Genomic DNA, 17,177 nt, shown 5'->3' with positions numbered 1-17,177 from the left:
GGTGTACGTACATATAGAACTTGAGAAAGGGAGAGAGGGAGAGAGAGAGAGAGAGAGAGGGAGAGAGAGAGAGAGATGTGCTAGTTTTAGGAACTAGGAGTGCAAGCAGGCACTCATGCAGGTCTAGCAATACCCATTGACAGTGTATGCCAGTGTAAGTGAGAAGCAGAAGGTAACACAAAAATGAGACCCACCATCAAAAAACCTTAGTGATTGCATGAGGTGCAGAGTTAGGATTCAATTTTCTTAACCTGAAGAAAATTAGGCACGATAAAGTGACAAAGCCAGACGTTTATGGCCTAGACACTATACTGGTGTCAAAAAGTAAGTGATATTTATTATATATTTAGAACCACTTGCAAAGCTGGAGAAAATCTTCAGACTGTATGTGTCATATACATAAGCAACTATGGTAAATACATAAGAAAAGACCTTTTAGAAAATACCTATTACTTAAGAAATTTATAAAAAGATTTATAAACCAATGACTTTGTTTCATGTCTACTAGACTTTTTTCTTGTTAAGTAGAAATGTTTCACTACTCATCCAAGTAGCTTCTTCAGTCTGAGGTAAGTTAGTAAGTTCCTCATATTTCACGTATTTCACATTCATGGAACGAGTCTTTTTAGACAGGGGAGGATCCTTTGACATTGGAGGACTCAAATAAGAGGAACTTACCGACTTACCTTGGACTGAAGAAGCTACTTAGATAAAGTAGACAAACACTTCTACCTAACAAGAAAAAAAAACCTAGTAGAAATGAATTAAAAGGGTATTAGTAAAAATATTGGGCTGACTTTTATACAGTATTTAAAAGCACCATGCCCATACACTCAAAAAAATGAACATGGCTACCTGTTACATGTACTAAAATGTAATATGTGTTTTGTACATAATAATTTCATGTTTCCAAGATAAACATGAATAAATTATGTTGTATTTACATGAAATTCAACAACTTAATATGTATTAGATTTAATCATGTTGAGATAAACCAAAGAGATCTTGTCACTATGGAAATAGCAAAACCGGAAATATCGCGAGAAGACATCGCGAGAAGAGAACACAGCGTGTTGAGAAGACAAACGTTTGGCGGGCGTGTGGAAAAGGTAAGCAGGAATAAATTCCCGTCTTTCTAAATAGAAACGAAATACTGAACATAAATGTCACCTTCTGTTTAGCGATGTTTAGTCACGTTATTTTGGTTTAAGCTATTCATTGTATTTTTAATCACACTTAAAATACCGACGGTTATATGCGCGTGCTTAATCTGCGGTTTGGTTCTGGTTTCGGTCTGTTCTCATGAGTTGTGAAGCGAGAGGAAGAAAGTATAAATATTGTTCATTTGATAAATTAAGTATCATGAATTTTAATTAAATCTATTTCTGTATTTTTTCACAGGAGTTTGTGAGTGAAAGTGTCCTGTCTGCATCTGACTTCAGGAGTTACCTCAGTGACCAACCGTCTCTAACAGTCATATTTAAAAGTCATAACGAACAGTTATAAAGTACAAAACTTTCTGTTGGTGTTAAAAAAAATTTCTATGATTAATACTTATTTGTGGTGTTTTATGTTTTGTACATCTTTTCAAATTAAGACTTCATTTGTAAGTTGCTGCTGGTGTAAAATAAAATTCTCCGTTTTATCCTGTTTGTCTTATGTTTCCTTCCTTCACAGAATTCTATTGACCAGGGCTTGAAATTTAAATTTACTTGAGTTAGATCAACTTAATTTACAACTGAGAAATGTGTTGTACCAACGCTATTCATTTATGTTAACAGTATTAAATTATGTTGGACGCAGCTGTAGTAAATAAGTTAAATGAACCTAATAAAATTAATTTGACTGAACCTAAGAACATTAAGTTGGGCCAACAAAATTGCTTAATGCTGAAAGAAAGCCATTAAATCAGGTGGAAATTCTTTCCATAATTTAATTACGTTCATTCAACATGTTATTTTTTTGAGTGTAGCTGTTTCTACCTTCACTGACAAGTTTCCTGTGTGCATTCACTGAAACCTTAAATTGGCCTGGCCCTTAATCTAGTCCTTCTGGTTGAGCAGCAATTAAAGACAAGTCCAAAGGTCAATGTCCAAAAGTCATCAGTGTTAAATGAAATCAATGATTGGCCCAGCAAGTAGAATGATCCTCACACAATACTTTATGAAATTATAACGTTTTGTGGTATTAAGTACAAATTCATGTGCTAAGGTCATAATCTATATTTATAATTAAATAAGGGTCATTTAATAATAGGGGAGTTTAATTTTTGTTGCTTTAAGTAAATAAATGTGGCAAAATCATTATTTTATATGAATTGGATGCTTATGTTTTGACAATTTATGGATTTTTATAAAAGTAAACCTGTAGGTAAGTTGTAATCATAATCATAATCATATCATATTTGTATGTAGTCTATTTGAAACGTGTTATTTCACTAACTGCATCAAATGTAACTTAAACCAGCTCATCTCAAAGAGCAAAGAGAAATGTGTGTGTTTGTGGAAAAAAAAGCAAGAATAAAAATATAAAATTGTGGGAAAGATTAAAAATCTAAATTTCTTGTTTACTCCCTAATTTCCCAAACTCAAATATTTGTTACACTAGTGCTGGGACCTCTCAGGTTTTGGTGCAAGCACAGGAGACGGCCTTAGGGACTTTGGAGCCTGGTGCAGGCTGGGGATGATCCACTGGGGGGACACAACAGTCACTGCAGCCATGCCCCATGTCTGGCTTGGTAGTTGGGACCACAACAGATCCAATGCCTTCCTTGACCTGTTTGAGCATGGCACAGCAATGTGTGATTGGCCCAAAGGCAGAGTGAACAGACACTTCATCCTGCAGCCATTATTATCTGAGGAGGGCCAGCTTGATGCCTAAAAACTCCCTGTTGACAGCATGTGTGAGTACCCTGACCTGAAGAAGGCAACCTTGCAATGCCAGTGCTTTGGCTTTGTCACATTCCACAAGCATAGCCTCCAATTCAAATTCACACAACAGCTCAGAGATGGGGACATGGATCTAGCTTTGCTGGCAGAGGCAACATGACTTGCCGAGGACTAATTGGTGGGGTATCTGGGGGCGAAGCAAACCTCCATCCCCTTTCAGTTTCCTCACTTTTTCAGAATATCCACAATTATCCACAAGCCTTCCATGATTACTCAGGATCATACTATGTCTTATTGGCAGTTATTGCCTCTCTATTGATTTTGGGGACAGATTGGCCATGTTTTCTCATATAAACAAGGGAAATATGATAACAGACAGATATGATAACATTTAAATTAAATGTAATTACAGTTTATTTTATTTGTATAGCACTTTTAACAATTGACATTGTCGCAAACCAACTTTACAATATCAAAAAAAATATTTAAGTTTGTAAAAAATGTGAATTGTATGAATCAAAATGATATGACTGTCCCTGATGAACAAGCTGAGGCTGACGGCGACAGTGGCAAGGAAAAACTCCCTGAGATGGTAATAGGAAGAAACCTTGAGAGGAACCAGATTCAACAGGGAACCCATCCTCATTTGGGTGAAATGGATTGCAGGGATTGATCTGCATCATACTGTGTGAGACTGGAAGTTCAGTATAACAGGAGTTAAAATGAAGTCCAGTTCGCTATTGGAGGCTCAAGTAGACTGTAGGAAGCTCCAGTCCTGAACTATCGAGCGATTGAAGTCACAAGTCCTCAGAGAACAGCTGTCTGCATCAGCTGAAGACCGTCTTCGAAGAAAAGTGGAACTGTCCCCAGTCACCATACACATCCCAGGCTGACCACATGGGCATCCATGCGACGAGATCTTCAACTAGAAGCAGGACACCAGGACAGATCAAACAGTTTGAGAGGGCAGAGGAGGTCTGGATCAGCACAGGAGCGACATGTATAGCTCGACAGAGAGACAGGTAGAGGGAGTGAGAGAGGAGAGAAAAAATATGAGAGAGCAGAAGAGAAAAAGAGATGGCAGTTAGGTATGGTTACAGTCAAACAATGTATAATGTGAATTTATATTTAGTGCAGAGTGCAAGCAGGGGCTCCGGCATGACTAACTATGAGAGCATAACTAAAAGGGAGAGCCAAAATGAAACACATATAATAAAGCAACCAATTACTTTACCATCAACAAACCTGAGTAACAAACTTTTGAATTTGAAAAGTTGCTTTGTGACAATGTGATTATTGTTAAAAGTGCTATATAAATAAAACTGAATAGAATTTTAAATATTTGTGGATGGGTGCTGCAGTAGTCAGGGCTGGGTCTGTTGAGATCAGTTCCATGACAGTAGAAGACAGGGATTTTCCCTTGGGTAGTCACAAAACAACCGCAAGCCATCCAAACAAAAATTTAAACAATCAGTGAGCTTTTTCACCCATTTTTTTGTGGCTGCACCTATTAGAGACAGATTATGTATATATGAGTTACATATGGGAAATAGCCCAGTTCTTGGTGTCAACGAGCTACTGGAAATGAGCTTGGCTGTGGTTCAAGTACCTTACCATAATCTGATGGCACAGTATTTAGGACAAGACAAGACACCAAATTGCTTAATTGCTCATTTTTATTATGTAATTGTGGAGTCCCATTTTGATTGGAGTAGCAGGGTGGTCATGGTGCACAAAGCTGTTGGGTCATTTTTGGAAAATAATTACTGAGAGGTATGCCAATTTGGCTTGAGTTGCATCAATTTGTCACCACTGCCTTTGAGTCATTTGAAGCTTCTTGCAAAGTTCCAACTTTCCTGGTCACGCAATGTTTATAATACTGCTTATTGAGATGATATAATCATTGAAAGTGATTAAGTGGATTTGTCATGAGATCCTTGTGTGGGCAGGTGTGTCCCCAGATTGCTAAGGGAACATCAATTGTAGACTGCAAAACATCCAATACTAAATAGAGGGTGAGAATGATTAAGAGGACACCCAAATTTTATCACAGTACCTAACATTTTGGATGTCGCAAGACCCGCTCTCTGAACTGACTAACAAGGGAGTGCCAGATCCGGTCCAGTGTACGGAGCCATGCGAACAGGCTTTTAACCAGGTAAAAGCAGTTTTGTGTGATGGCCCACTGTTGCATTCTGTCACTTTTCTCCCTTTTACAGCTTAATGTGTCAGCACATTTTTCCTGTGGTGTGGTGGGGAGGAGCTGGCTACCAGCTGGAGTACTGCTGGCTTGAGTCAGGTAGTGGGGGTATGATTGTGGTTAAGGATTAGCTATGAATGGAGAGGAGTAAGTTGAGCCAGCATACTTTCCACCATGGTGCCCCTTTTTGAACTTGTAGAAATTCAGTAAAGCAAGACAGACTGCCAAGTCTGTGTGTGTATCAGACAAAAGACATACAAACATTGACAAATAAAGGTAAAAATTTAGGAAATATTTAGAAAAAATCTCAATGCCAATTTTGCCAATGTTTCCAATCACTTATTTCACAACTGCAAGCACAGGTTTACTCAACAGGTATACTGAGCAGTCGCAAACTGGGGGCTGTTGTGTAAAAGTTTCTGATATTGGACAAGAGACTTATCTTGATTAAGTTTTGATCTCAAGTTGGAAACATACTTGTGAATAGTTGGAGAAACATGATTAAGAGGAATGGCCCTTTGAGAACTTTAGTTTTTTTTTATCTGACATCTTTGCAAACATACTGTGCTAATACGTTCTGGTGGTCTAAAAGACAATTTGTTTCTGATTGCCACCTTAAAAGGATAAAACATTACATAAACTTTGCTGAGCAGTGCAAGGGTGTGTTGACCTCTTTAAGGTATATAAAGTGGTAGAAGGAGCATTTTGAGGAGCAAATCCTTCACCCAGTTGGCATTTCTTCCTTTTAGGTTGCTTTACCAAAATATGAGGTAACAATAATAATTAGAAAATATTTGTTTGGAAGAAAGGGTGGGCATCACTTTCTCCCTGTCAATCACAATGACACACGTTACTCCTTGGCATCTGCAAGATTGTTTATGTGGAAGGATGCAGATAGTGCTTTTTCTGTGACACAGCATGAACAGTACATTGAAAAGATGTGATTGTCTGGTTTCACATGTTCTACTAAGTTTACAATTATAAAAAAATGTATAAACTTTATCATGCACAAGTTAGTTCCAATTGAGTAATCTGATTTGACAAAATCCATTCCATTAGTAGTTATAACAGACAGTAACAGCACTAGGACATCTAACTATATGTATCACAGGTGTTCTAAAAGGTGTTCATTCGCTACACTAAATGTTGGATTGCTGGCATGGGTATAAGTAGGTCGGTACAGTTTGCAGTACTGGAAAAAGTGTAGAGCCTTTGTTTTGTTCATGGATACTTTAAGCTACTATGCAATCCAGCTTCTTACACAAGGCTGATTGCCAAATCATTCTCAAACCTTGAACAAGGGCACTACTTGGTGTCTGGAACAAGGGATTATACACCCTAGTGCTGTAGCTTTCCGTTTACTGCTATTTGGGATTCTATCCTGAAAGTCGGCTGATATTCTGGGGCAGAATAAATGGAAATATACTATAAAATACATCTCATAAGTTTCTCAGGACTGTCAATGGTTTATTCTCCTCACCATTTGGCTACATAGAACCGGTAAGAATTTAAAACTACTTTCACCCATGTTATTTACAATAATTGTTCAATTGTACAATCGCTGACTTTCTGTTGGCACCTCCACCCGTTGTGGTTATTTAGATCCTCCAGTCATGAATTAAGTGTTGGCAGTGCAGAATAACTGGTTAAATAAACAAACAAATCATAAGCTGTTAATGAAATGGGGTTTGGAACTGTTGTTTAAATATCACACTTGAAGCCATGCTGTTGTACTGAGTATCAGCATGGCTGTGGTATCTCCTGCATCCTCATGCTTATGGCCACATCACAACCTTGAAATATGAACACATTTAAGCATATCAGCACTCTGTCTCATGTGATATTGCTTAAGTGAACACATATTTTGGAGAAATAATCATCCTGCAATGATCAGTATTATTAAGAAACAAAAATGCTAGTTCATCATCCTATATATTTTTCTTTTACTTCGTTTTACCTATTTGTTTTGTGTACCAGTTCTTAAATGCCTATCAATACTATATGCAGTTTCTGCATTTTAAGCATTATTTCTATCATATTCATACATTTGTGAAGATGTTCCATGTCTAATGCCTGTTTTACCTGGTGATGCTTGTCCTTATATTTGTTCATATTTGATGGTACCTTAAACATGTTTAAGTAGTGAGATTTCTCAACTGACCTTCTGTTCAAGCTCATATAACACCAAGTACCTGCTTTTGTGTGTTTGTGTGTACATGCCAGGGTTCATAGTAACCTTGTTCCTTATGCTTTCCAAACATGATGGCTGTAGCCTGACCTTAACCCCAGGGCTGAACTGGATTTGTCTCAGTTGACTGCTTGGTTCTCATTAGACAGCGCTGAAGCATTAGAGACAATAGGGGCACCTACAACATCTAACTGACCCTCAATGTGCTTGTATGTGTATCAGTCTTCATAAATTCACACGACACCTCCTGTGTTTCAGAAATTTACACATCTGGATTATACCCATCCATTTTTATGGTATCATTCCCCCCTTTCCTCTCACTGTTTTCAAGCTTGATATCCTACTTGCATTCTCATGTCATAAAAGTCATATATAATTCATTTATGCAAGGCAATAACAGTATAATCCCAGATATCTCACCCACATTTACATCTATTTATGGCAAATGAAAAAATGATGTAACAAAAGGGGACCAGATAAGCACAAGGAGAGAAGCCAGCCTAGATTTGACAAATAGAAAGCAAACACGGGCTGTCTGTGAAAGCTTTCTCCTTGTTCCAATGTTTTCAGTGCGGACCTCTCAATCTACTTGTCTTATGCTTCACTCGCAGTCTCCATTACCCTCCCTGACTGCTTGCTAGCAAAATCCTTCTCTGGATGCAATTTTCTTTGGTTTACTCTCTCTCTCTCTCTGGTGAAGCTCAGTCAGAGTCCAACATTTGGAATCACTTCTGGTCCAGGGCGTTTCGCACTGAAACACTCTGTGCTTTTCCATCCTCGGCACAGGCTGTTCTCATTCTCTTTCCCTCCCTCTCCCTCATGCTCCCTCCTTCTTCCATACTCATATCCACACAAACATGCACACGGCTGTGTTTTTAGAGCTCTGATGGCTATGCCTGATATGCATACATTTTAATTTTGCAAAAAAAGTAGTTCCTGATCGATAGCCATCTATCTATCTATCTATCTATCTATCTATCTATCTATCTATGCAATATTAAAAATTATATGAGTTTACCCCGCATATATATATATATATAGGAGGCCCCAATGCACTGTGGGTGATAAGTGCGGTGGGGGTAGGGTTTGGGGTGTAAGGACAGATGCTTGGTGTCTGGAATGCCTTCAGCAGCCTGAAACAATTTTAGCAAGGGGGGAACAGCAGAGCTGGGCGCCTCTATAAAGGCACAAGCACGTCCTAGCCGGAATATGCTATGCATTTAGTTTCAGATTTTGCCCGTTTAATACCCACAGTTGTAACATGTTACACATGCTAACACACATGCGAAGTAGAAATCCATAATAACATAAAATGCTCCTGAACTAACCAATATATTAATGTAATACAGAACAGGCTGCAGAAACTGGGCTGTAAAACCAAGTAGCCGGGTCAACGCTTAATCCAAGTGCAGACTTGAAAGGGTGTAAGTCTTGAATAAGAATGAGACCAAACTGATTTTGTTTGGAATCAGTGGCATTATTACTACGGGCAGCGTTAGAATGTGAGCTTGAACAGTGATTGAAATTACACTGTTGGTCTTTATATCTTGGTTGGTAAGTGTGGAGCAAGATAGCCGGCCTAAAACATGCCTGACTCCTCCACCCGATTCGCCTGTGTGGCTGGTGCCTTTGAAATAACAACCCTTTTCTGCACTCCACTCAATCACCCACACACACACACACACACACACACACACACACACACACACACACACACACAAACTAAATCTCTCCTTCCCCCTTCTCGCCTTCTTTCTCCCTACCTCCCTCCCTTGCTCGCTCACTCTCTTTCCTCACACCCTCCCTCCCTTCCCCTCCCGCTCGACTTCTATAATTCAAATCCTGTCAGGCCTGTTCCAGACTGCTGGCGCCAGCCTCTCTCTCCAGGAAAAAAAAAGAGAGAAGAAAAAAGCAAAAGGAAGAAAAAAAGCTCTTTGAGGGACAAAGCCGACGGAGCCACACTCACACACACACACACACGCACACGCGCGTGCACACACACACATGCACACGCGGCCAGGAAACAAGTTTTTTAAAGCGGCAGCTGTGGGTGGACTTTTCAGGGCCCAATATTTTCCCTATTTTTTCCTTTCTACTTTTTATCCACTTTCCCCTTAAGTTTTACTCCCTGTTTCTCTCTTTTTGCATTTGATCTTTTTTTTTTTTTATCTTAACTTGTCAATGCCATAAAATTCACCCAGTCCAATTTTTGGGGGGTAGTTTAATTGACTATTAAAAATAACTTCCAGTGTTGACCGCTGCTAGACAAACGTTTCAGATTTGTGCGAGGCTAATGTTAATGAATGATATTGAGAGAAGGAAAGAGATTGTGAGAGTAGAAGGACAGATTTCCAAACTCTGTCACTGGGATTGCAAACTCACATCAACATTTAAACTTGGTTAAAAATAGCCCGGAGACCAAACCCATCTATTTTAGGTCTGAATGAGCAGGCCAGTCATGTGACACACTCACGCGGGCAGAGATGTCAGGCAGCTTTTGTGAGTCCATATTAAACTCCTCACATGCAGCCATCGCTCATCCTCATGCTCCCTCTGGCTTGTAAACACATACAAACATTCACATGGTTGCTGCTTCACAAACAAAGACACACAGACGTCAACTCCAGAATTACTGGCACTCTTCATAAAAATGAACAAAAATAATATACAAAAGACTGTATTTTTATACATAAAAAGCTTTTGTTGTCATATATTTAAACAAAGCCATTGCTTTAGGATGATCATCAAATCATTATCGATATCAGGTTATGTTGAAACAACTGCACTAGGTAGTATGTTGTCTTAATGGTTGGCACTGTCACCTCAAGCCCCAGTGTTGGAGGGTGTAAATCTCACATAGTGTCTGTGCATGTTCTCCCTGAGCTTGGTGCGTTTCCCCCAGATACTCCAGTTACCCCACAAACGCCTCAGACATGAAGTTTACGTTGATTGGTGTTTCCAAATTGCCCATAGTGTATGCTTGAGTGTGTTAGTGTGTATACTCACACCCTGCAATGATTCTCCACCCCATCCAGGGTGGACCCCCAACCTTATGCCTAAGTAACCTAAGGTCCCTGGGATACCAGGCTCACTGAATAATCAATCAGTATAGATATTGCAGAAATATCTTTCTGTATGGTCTGGCAGAGTAAAAATAAATACATGAAAATTGATAAAAATTTAAAAACATCTTTCAAATATGTTCATGCCAGAAATTTCAATTTTGGACTTGTCTGATCACAAGACACAATTCTATTTTTAGTTTCAATGAGGGTGTTTAGATGCTGAATTTTCTGGATTTTTTTCAGGAAGGGAGTTTTCCTGCAGACTGCAAGAGGTGAAGTGCAAAATACTTTAAACCTTTTATCGCTTTTAAACAAATATGCTTTATCTCCTTCCTGAGCTCTGTGTATCAAAAAAACAGACTGAGAAGTTTTAGTGAACACAGTGAAACTTCAGCATACGAATGCCTTAAGAACTGATAATTTGTAAGACATTTTCCTCAGCATATGAGCTGAGACATGGGTCCCAGGAATATTAGGAAGGATGATAGCAAGAAGAAAAGAGAGCCACTTTCAGAGGTTTATTGTGTATTTATTTCATATTTTACTACATTTTTTTTAAATAAATGTTTTGATTGTTTTTATGCGCAAAAATTTTATAATATTATGATAATATTTGTAATATTTTAGGGTGTATGGAACAGATTATGTACATTTACATTATTTTCTATGTGAAAATGTGTTTTGCAATACAAATTTTCGCCTGAAGAACTTACCTCCAGAATGGATTAAATTCATATGCCGAGGTACCACTGTATTCCTTCTCTGCTGATACTTTTGCCTGCATAAGTGTGGGTATTCCAGGGGTCTTTCCCCTGGAAAGTGCAATTGGCCCCTAATTAAACATTTTTGGTGGCTAAGATTAGATTTGTGAAATACTCACAATTTAAGCTCATGCATTTTTGCAAAAGTAAGCTTGGGTCACATGTGCTCACACAAAACCTGAGCTTCTGATTTAGAGTGCAAACTAATGTTTCATTCCACTTTTTGATTATGGCACACAATGTGGTGGCCAGTTCATGTGTGAAAATGATTCTTCATGCCACTCTTTTACCATTTGAGTTCTAGAATATGGCCGTGCAATCAGGAAAGAACAACACCATAGATGTGATACCCTGGTCATTCAGTACATTCAGGTCATCAGCTGACTTCATTTTATTGTCACATAATGTTGCTGAGCCTAGACCTGACCAACTGAAGCAACCCCAGATCATAACACTGCCTCAAGGCAATATGCAAAACAGTAGCATCACTTTATGTGCTCACTTCTTATACCTATTACTCTGGAATAGGGTCAATCTGAACTCATCAGACTACATGATCTTTTTCTGTTGCTTTAAAATCCAGTCTTTATGCTCTCTATATTCCTTATTAGTCTCAGTAGCAAGTGGTTCCTTGAGGCCACACAGCTGTTTAGTCCCAATCCTGTGCGTTCCCATCACATTGTACGTGTGGAAATGCTCTTACTTTTGCTATTAAACATAGATGTGATTTATTTCAATGTAGTGTTGATTTCTTATGATCTCTGATCGCCTGCGAGGTTTCCCCTGTTTGTTTTTGAGTTGAAAAGAAAGATAAATGCACATAAATACATTTTTTTTTTCACTTACTTATGCTCTCAGAAAGGTGGACAGGCTTTTGCAGACATAAAGTTAGAGTACAAGTGCACTGCAGAATGAAACAGTGTTCTCCAAGGCCTTGGTGTGACATATGGCTCATTGTCTGTGTCAGCATGTACTATCACGGAATCTCAAGATACTGTGTAACTTATTTAATAATTTTATGAGTTATTAATTTAAAAAACTTGAATGCATTTTTGAATGTACCCTTTCTTTCATTTTAGAGCTGTTTGTTTAGTCAGGCCTAGATGATGACCAGTGATCAATACCTAAATTGTTTGGAACCAGAGCATCTTCAACAAACACATACAGAACCATGTCCTAACCGCAGTCTAATGTAAATACTGATAACTCTGATCCTGTCTGGTCTCAGCATGTAACATGTAAAAATATCCATTGCTGCATTGTTGCAGCAAGAAAAGATATGGGTGAAGAGTCCATCGTTCAGCCCCCTGGAAAAGGAAGTGTAAGCACATTAATAACACTGGAAGGAAAATGACTTGTCAGCATGCATGAGATGAATGCACAACTGTTAGCAGAAATGCTACGGTGCAATGAAATGCAAAATTTAGAGGAGCTTAGTGCAGCAGCTTAGCGAAGAGAGAGACAGACCCTGATGTATTCTGAGTAGATTTTCATTCTCTAGACTTCAATAATGAATCCACATTGACAGAGAGTGCTGATAGCCCACCCCCGGGGCATTCTGATCATGCAGGTGTGCAGAAGGAATTCTGACCCAACTCACCTGCTGGTGCAGTTGTTTTGACAAACCCACCTGCACCTGACCATTATATTTTCTTCAAACATACTGTATGTTAAATACATGATGATGATCATGACTAAGTTGTTACCTTAAACAGGACTGAATTGCAATTTAATACATAGCATGTTAATTCTTATTTATGTGCCTTTTCCTTGGCCTTCCCATTACCCCCTTTCCTAAAAAAAAAAAAAAGCCTCGCTGTGCCCTGATAAAAAGGCAGCACTAAGAATGAGATGTCTCTGGTATGGACATCAGTGGTTTCACGTCTGGCAGGTAACTGAATATAAAGGTGCAGTCATAAAGCTAAAACATAATGGTCAAACATAATGACATAATGATCAAGCATAAGATATTATGGTATACCCAAAAGCTTGGGTCAAAGTTGTTCCAGGCTCATCTCTACAGGCATGGTGGGTACAAAAATCCTTTAGGCAGCACTCCAAGCATAACACATACACACTGAAGTCAATCAGGTGTACTCACATCTGTGCCTGTATGCAGCCATGGTTTGAATCAGATGTGAAATCTACCTTAACACAAAAGTGGGTCGCCGTATGGCTCGCAATGTTACGTAGCACATTACAGTCTCATCCTCTGAAATGTATGGTCGTATCTAATAAAGTAGACGGTCATTCTTGACATTTTCTTCAACATATTAGTCATATTGGGTATAGTACGAGGGTCAGTTTGTTTGTACTGTTCTTCTTCATGTTTACTGCCAGTGTGCAAATGATCTACTGTATGTGCTTATGATCACCTGCGGCATCGGAGAGTATAAACGCACATGCGTACTCGGGGACAGAACTATATTAGTTATATGAAAGCTGACCAGGGAAGTTGTGAGGGATCCCAGTCGTACTCATGGTATGAGTATATAGTATAGTATAGTATAGTATAGTATAGTATAGTATAGTATAGTATAGTATAGTATAGTATAGTCAGGGCATGCTATGGAAACAGACTGAAAGAAACAAAATGTTACTCATTAAACCCAGTGCATGACAGTGAACATAGTAACATTAGTGACTTTCCCTTAGTGACTTCCCAAAAAAACATTGCATAATTAGTGAACATATTACATATACTATTTCTGCTCCAGTTTAGAAGATATCTGAGGATAGACAGTTGAGTTGCATATAATGCAGCACATCTTGACATCAATTTTGAAAGTACATAAAGTAACTGCTCCACAAAAATGCAACAGTCGACTTGCATGATTGGCAGTTGTGTTGCAGACAGTAGAGATGACCAGGTCCTGAGTTGCCTTAGAACCCCTGCAAGGCTAAGGCCTGTGGGATTAGCTATTAGGCAGACAGTTCCGAGAGCGGACGTTGAACAAACACACAGCTTGATCTCACATGTGGAAATATTAGAGCTAAAGTCAATCACAAAAAGAGTGTTTAAAGACTGTTTTCGGTGATATGAAAGCTATGTGAGCCTTCTTGACCAAAGTGTTGTCTCAATTATGGATGCCGTCATAATTGGGCGCACATGCAGATTATCTGGTTAGAATACTCCTTTTTTTTTTTACTCCAGTAGTGAACCTGGGCATGTTGCAACTTAGACTACATCTATATTGCCTGAATGCTGAGCTCATGTCAAACATATCACCAAAATAAGTAAAAGTTGGTATTTGATATTAGTGTCCAGTGTCAAGAGTTGCCTGCCTACTCCAATTATATTTTTCTTTAATGTATTTGGCAGAAATTCCTTTTTCTTTTTTTTTTTCAGAACAATGTAAGCTTGGAAATTTATATTATTAATAATTATATTCTTATTCAGGCTGAATAGGTCAAATACTACAGATACATAAGAATGCATGCCTTTCTTGTACCCTGAGAGTTGGTGAGTGTGGTCAAGCGGTGCTAAAGTAGGCTTTTGAAGGAAGTAAGCTGCTTTGAGGTAAGTGGGTGCTGGCCTGTTTTTGGCTTGATAGTCAAGCATCAGCATTTTAATCTGATGGACAAATACCGGAAGACAGCAGAGAAGCTTGCAACTTTTCAAAGGTTGAAAATGTTATTTTGCAGCTGCATTTCTGATCAGTTGCAGAGTAGCGATGGTGCACAGAGGATTGTACTTGAGGTTTGTCTGGCACATTCCATGGGTGTTCGATCAGATTGTTGTCTGGGTCAGCAGCCTTCAGGTCTGGAAGTGGACAGCTGCACTACCTTGAGTTTCTTGCCTACTGCATTTACTTTCATGCAATTTGGCAAATGCCTTTTTCCAGAGCAACAGTCAAGCATCAGAGTCTTTTCAATCTGATATGAACAGCTATACGAAACCAGTGGAGGAACTTGAAAAACTTGGAAAGGTTGAAAAAACATTGTGCAGCTGCATTCTTGATCAATTGTTGGTCAATTTGGTGCTCAGGGATCGCCAAATTTACCATGAAGAAGTTTAGTAGTAGAAAAACTACACAATAGAGGCTGTTGATTGGTTTACAAACTGACACACATTTTACTATTCAATGTAATGCACAGATAGAGACTGTGATTCACAGACTATTCATGAGTGCTGCCTAGGGTGTACTATGTTTTTTTTTATAGCTAACTTTGTAAAGTAAGGCCTAGTGAGATCACATGGACCACAAGTTATTAAGGCACTTCTTCTCTTTGTTTAAGATACAGCCATTGTGTAACAACCATGCAACAATAAGCATAGCATCATGAAAAAATATCGATTCCACTGACTACTAACACTAAGCATGAAACAATGGTAGTGGGTCAGTGGTTTATCGGTGCCTAAATATCTGTTACTTTATGCAGTGGAAAAAGTTACTTGCCTACTCAGAAGTGTAAGCTTGTGGACCCAAAGTGCAGACAGTACACACTGTGTGTGTGTGTGTGTGTGTGTGTGTGTCTGAGTTTGTCATGGCCCCCATCCAGCACCTGAGCCCATGGTGCCAAGAGATGTCTTATCTGGCCATTTCTTTTTCCATTCTATATATCCATCAACCTCCTAACCCTCCACCTGTCACTCAGTCAGAGACCCCACCCACACTCCCGGGCACAATCTTCTTTCAGCTGTCTTTAGTAGACTTCTCTGGGGCAAATCTGGCAACGGCAATTGAATAGGCCCTGGCTTTTGTCTTCCACTAAAGCCTCAGCTTGGTTAAATTGGCTTCGTGCAAGAGCAAGGTCCCACCTGAGCCTTTGCATGCACCCCCCTAAAGGATGGACACTTCTACTGGTCACTCCAGAACAGTCAATCAGGAAAGCCACTAGGGACTCCGAACGCTCTCTCTCATTCTCTCTCTCTCTCTCTCTCTCTCTCTCTGTCTCTCCATGACACACAGACATACAGATGGCCTTCATTCACCACACACATTCAAACACAGTCAAGCCTTTAATTAAATCTATTTTTTCTTCTATGTATTTGCCTGCGAAAATGCAATATATAGGACTGAATTTCTGGTTAAAGGTTAAGGTTAACTATGTTGTAAGTAATATCGGCTGAACAAACAGTTTGGTAACATTTATGTAAAAAGAAAAAGAAAAAAAAGGAAAAAGAAATGTGTGCATGTGTATGCATGCTCTACCAGTCAAAAGTCTGGACAGTGTTTTTTACTTCAGTTTTTTTTCTCTATTTTTATTGTATTATATTAACATATAAATATTACTTAAGCCTGAAGACATCCAAACTATAAAAGAACACATATGCAATTGTGTACTAAACAAAAATGAAACAGAATATGTTATATTTTAGATTGTCCGAAGTAGATACATTAGCTTTGATGACGTTAATAAGTTCATTTAAGCCTTTATTTGTCACATATACTGTACATTACAGCACAGTGAAATTCCTTCTTCGCGTATCCCAGCGTATCTGGGGTCAAAGCGCAGGGTCAGCCATGATACAGAGCAGTAAGGGTTAAGGGCCTTGCTCAAGGGCCCAACAGTGGCAACATGGTGGAGCTGGGGATCGTACGATCAGTAACTCTGTGACTTAGCCCTCTGAGCCACCACTGCCAGTTTGGCAAACCCATTGCATTCTCTCATCAGATTCAAGAGGTAGTCACCTGAAATGGTTTTCAGTTCATAGGTTTGCCTTTTCAAGAGTTAATTTGTGACATTTCCTGCTTTTTAATCTGCTTTAGACCATCAGTTGTCTTGTGTAGAAGAAGGGTGGGTATAGACTCAATAGCTCTATTAGTGCTGCTACAACTACAGTATAAATCCATATTATGGCAAGAAACACTCAGAAGAAAAATACAGAAGTCCGTCATTACTTTAAATGAAGTATGGTCTTAAGAAAAATCTCAAGAGTTTTTAAATGAAACCCCAAGTACATTTACCAAAACCATGATGAAACTCCATGACGAATGGATGACCAAGAGCTACCTCTGCTGCAGGAGAATGAGCAGCCGATTTTCAGCACCTCAGATTAGAGCCTGCATAGATGCGTCTCGCCATTTAAGTGACAGACTATTTTCAACATCCACTGTTCAGAGGAGACTG

The sequence above is a fragment of the Clarias gariepinus genome, chromosome 24 (assembly GCF_024256425.1).
Source record: "Clarias gariepinus isolate MV-2021 ecotype Netherlands chromosome 24, CGAR_prim_01v2, whole genome shotgun sequence".
Taxonomy (NCBI): Eukaryota; Metazoa; Chordata; class Actinopteri; order Siluriformes; family Clariidae; genus Clarias; species Clarias gariepinus.
Note: the sequence above shows the minus strand (reverse complement) of the source record.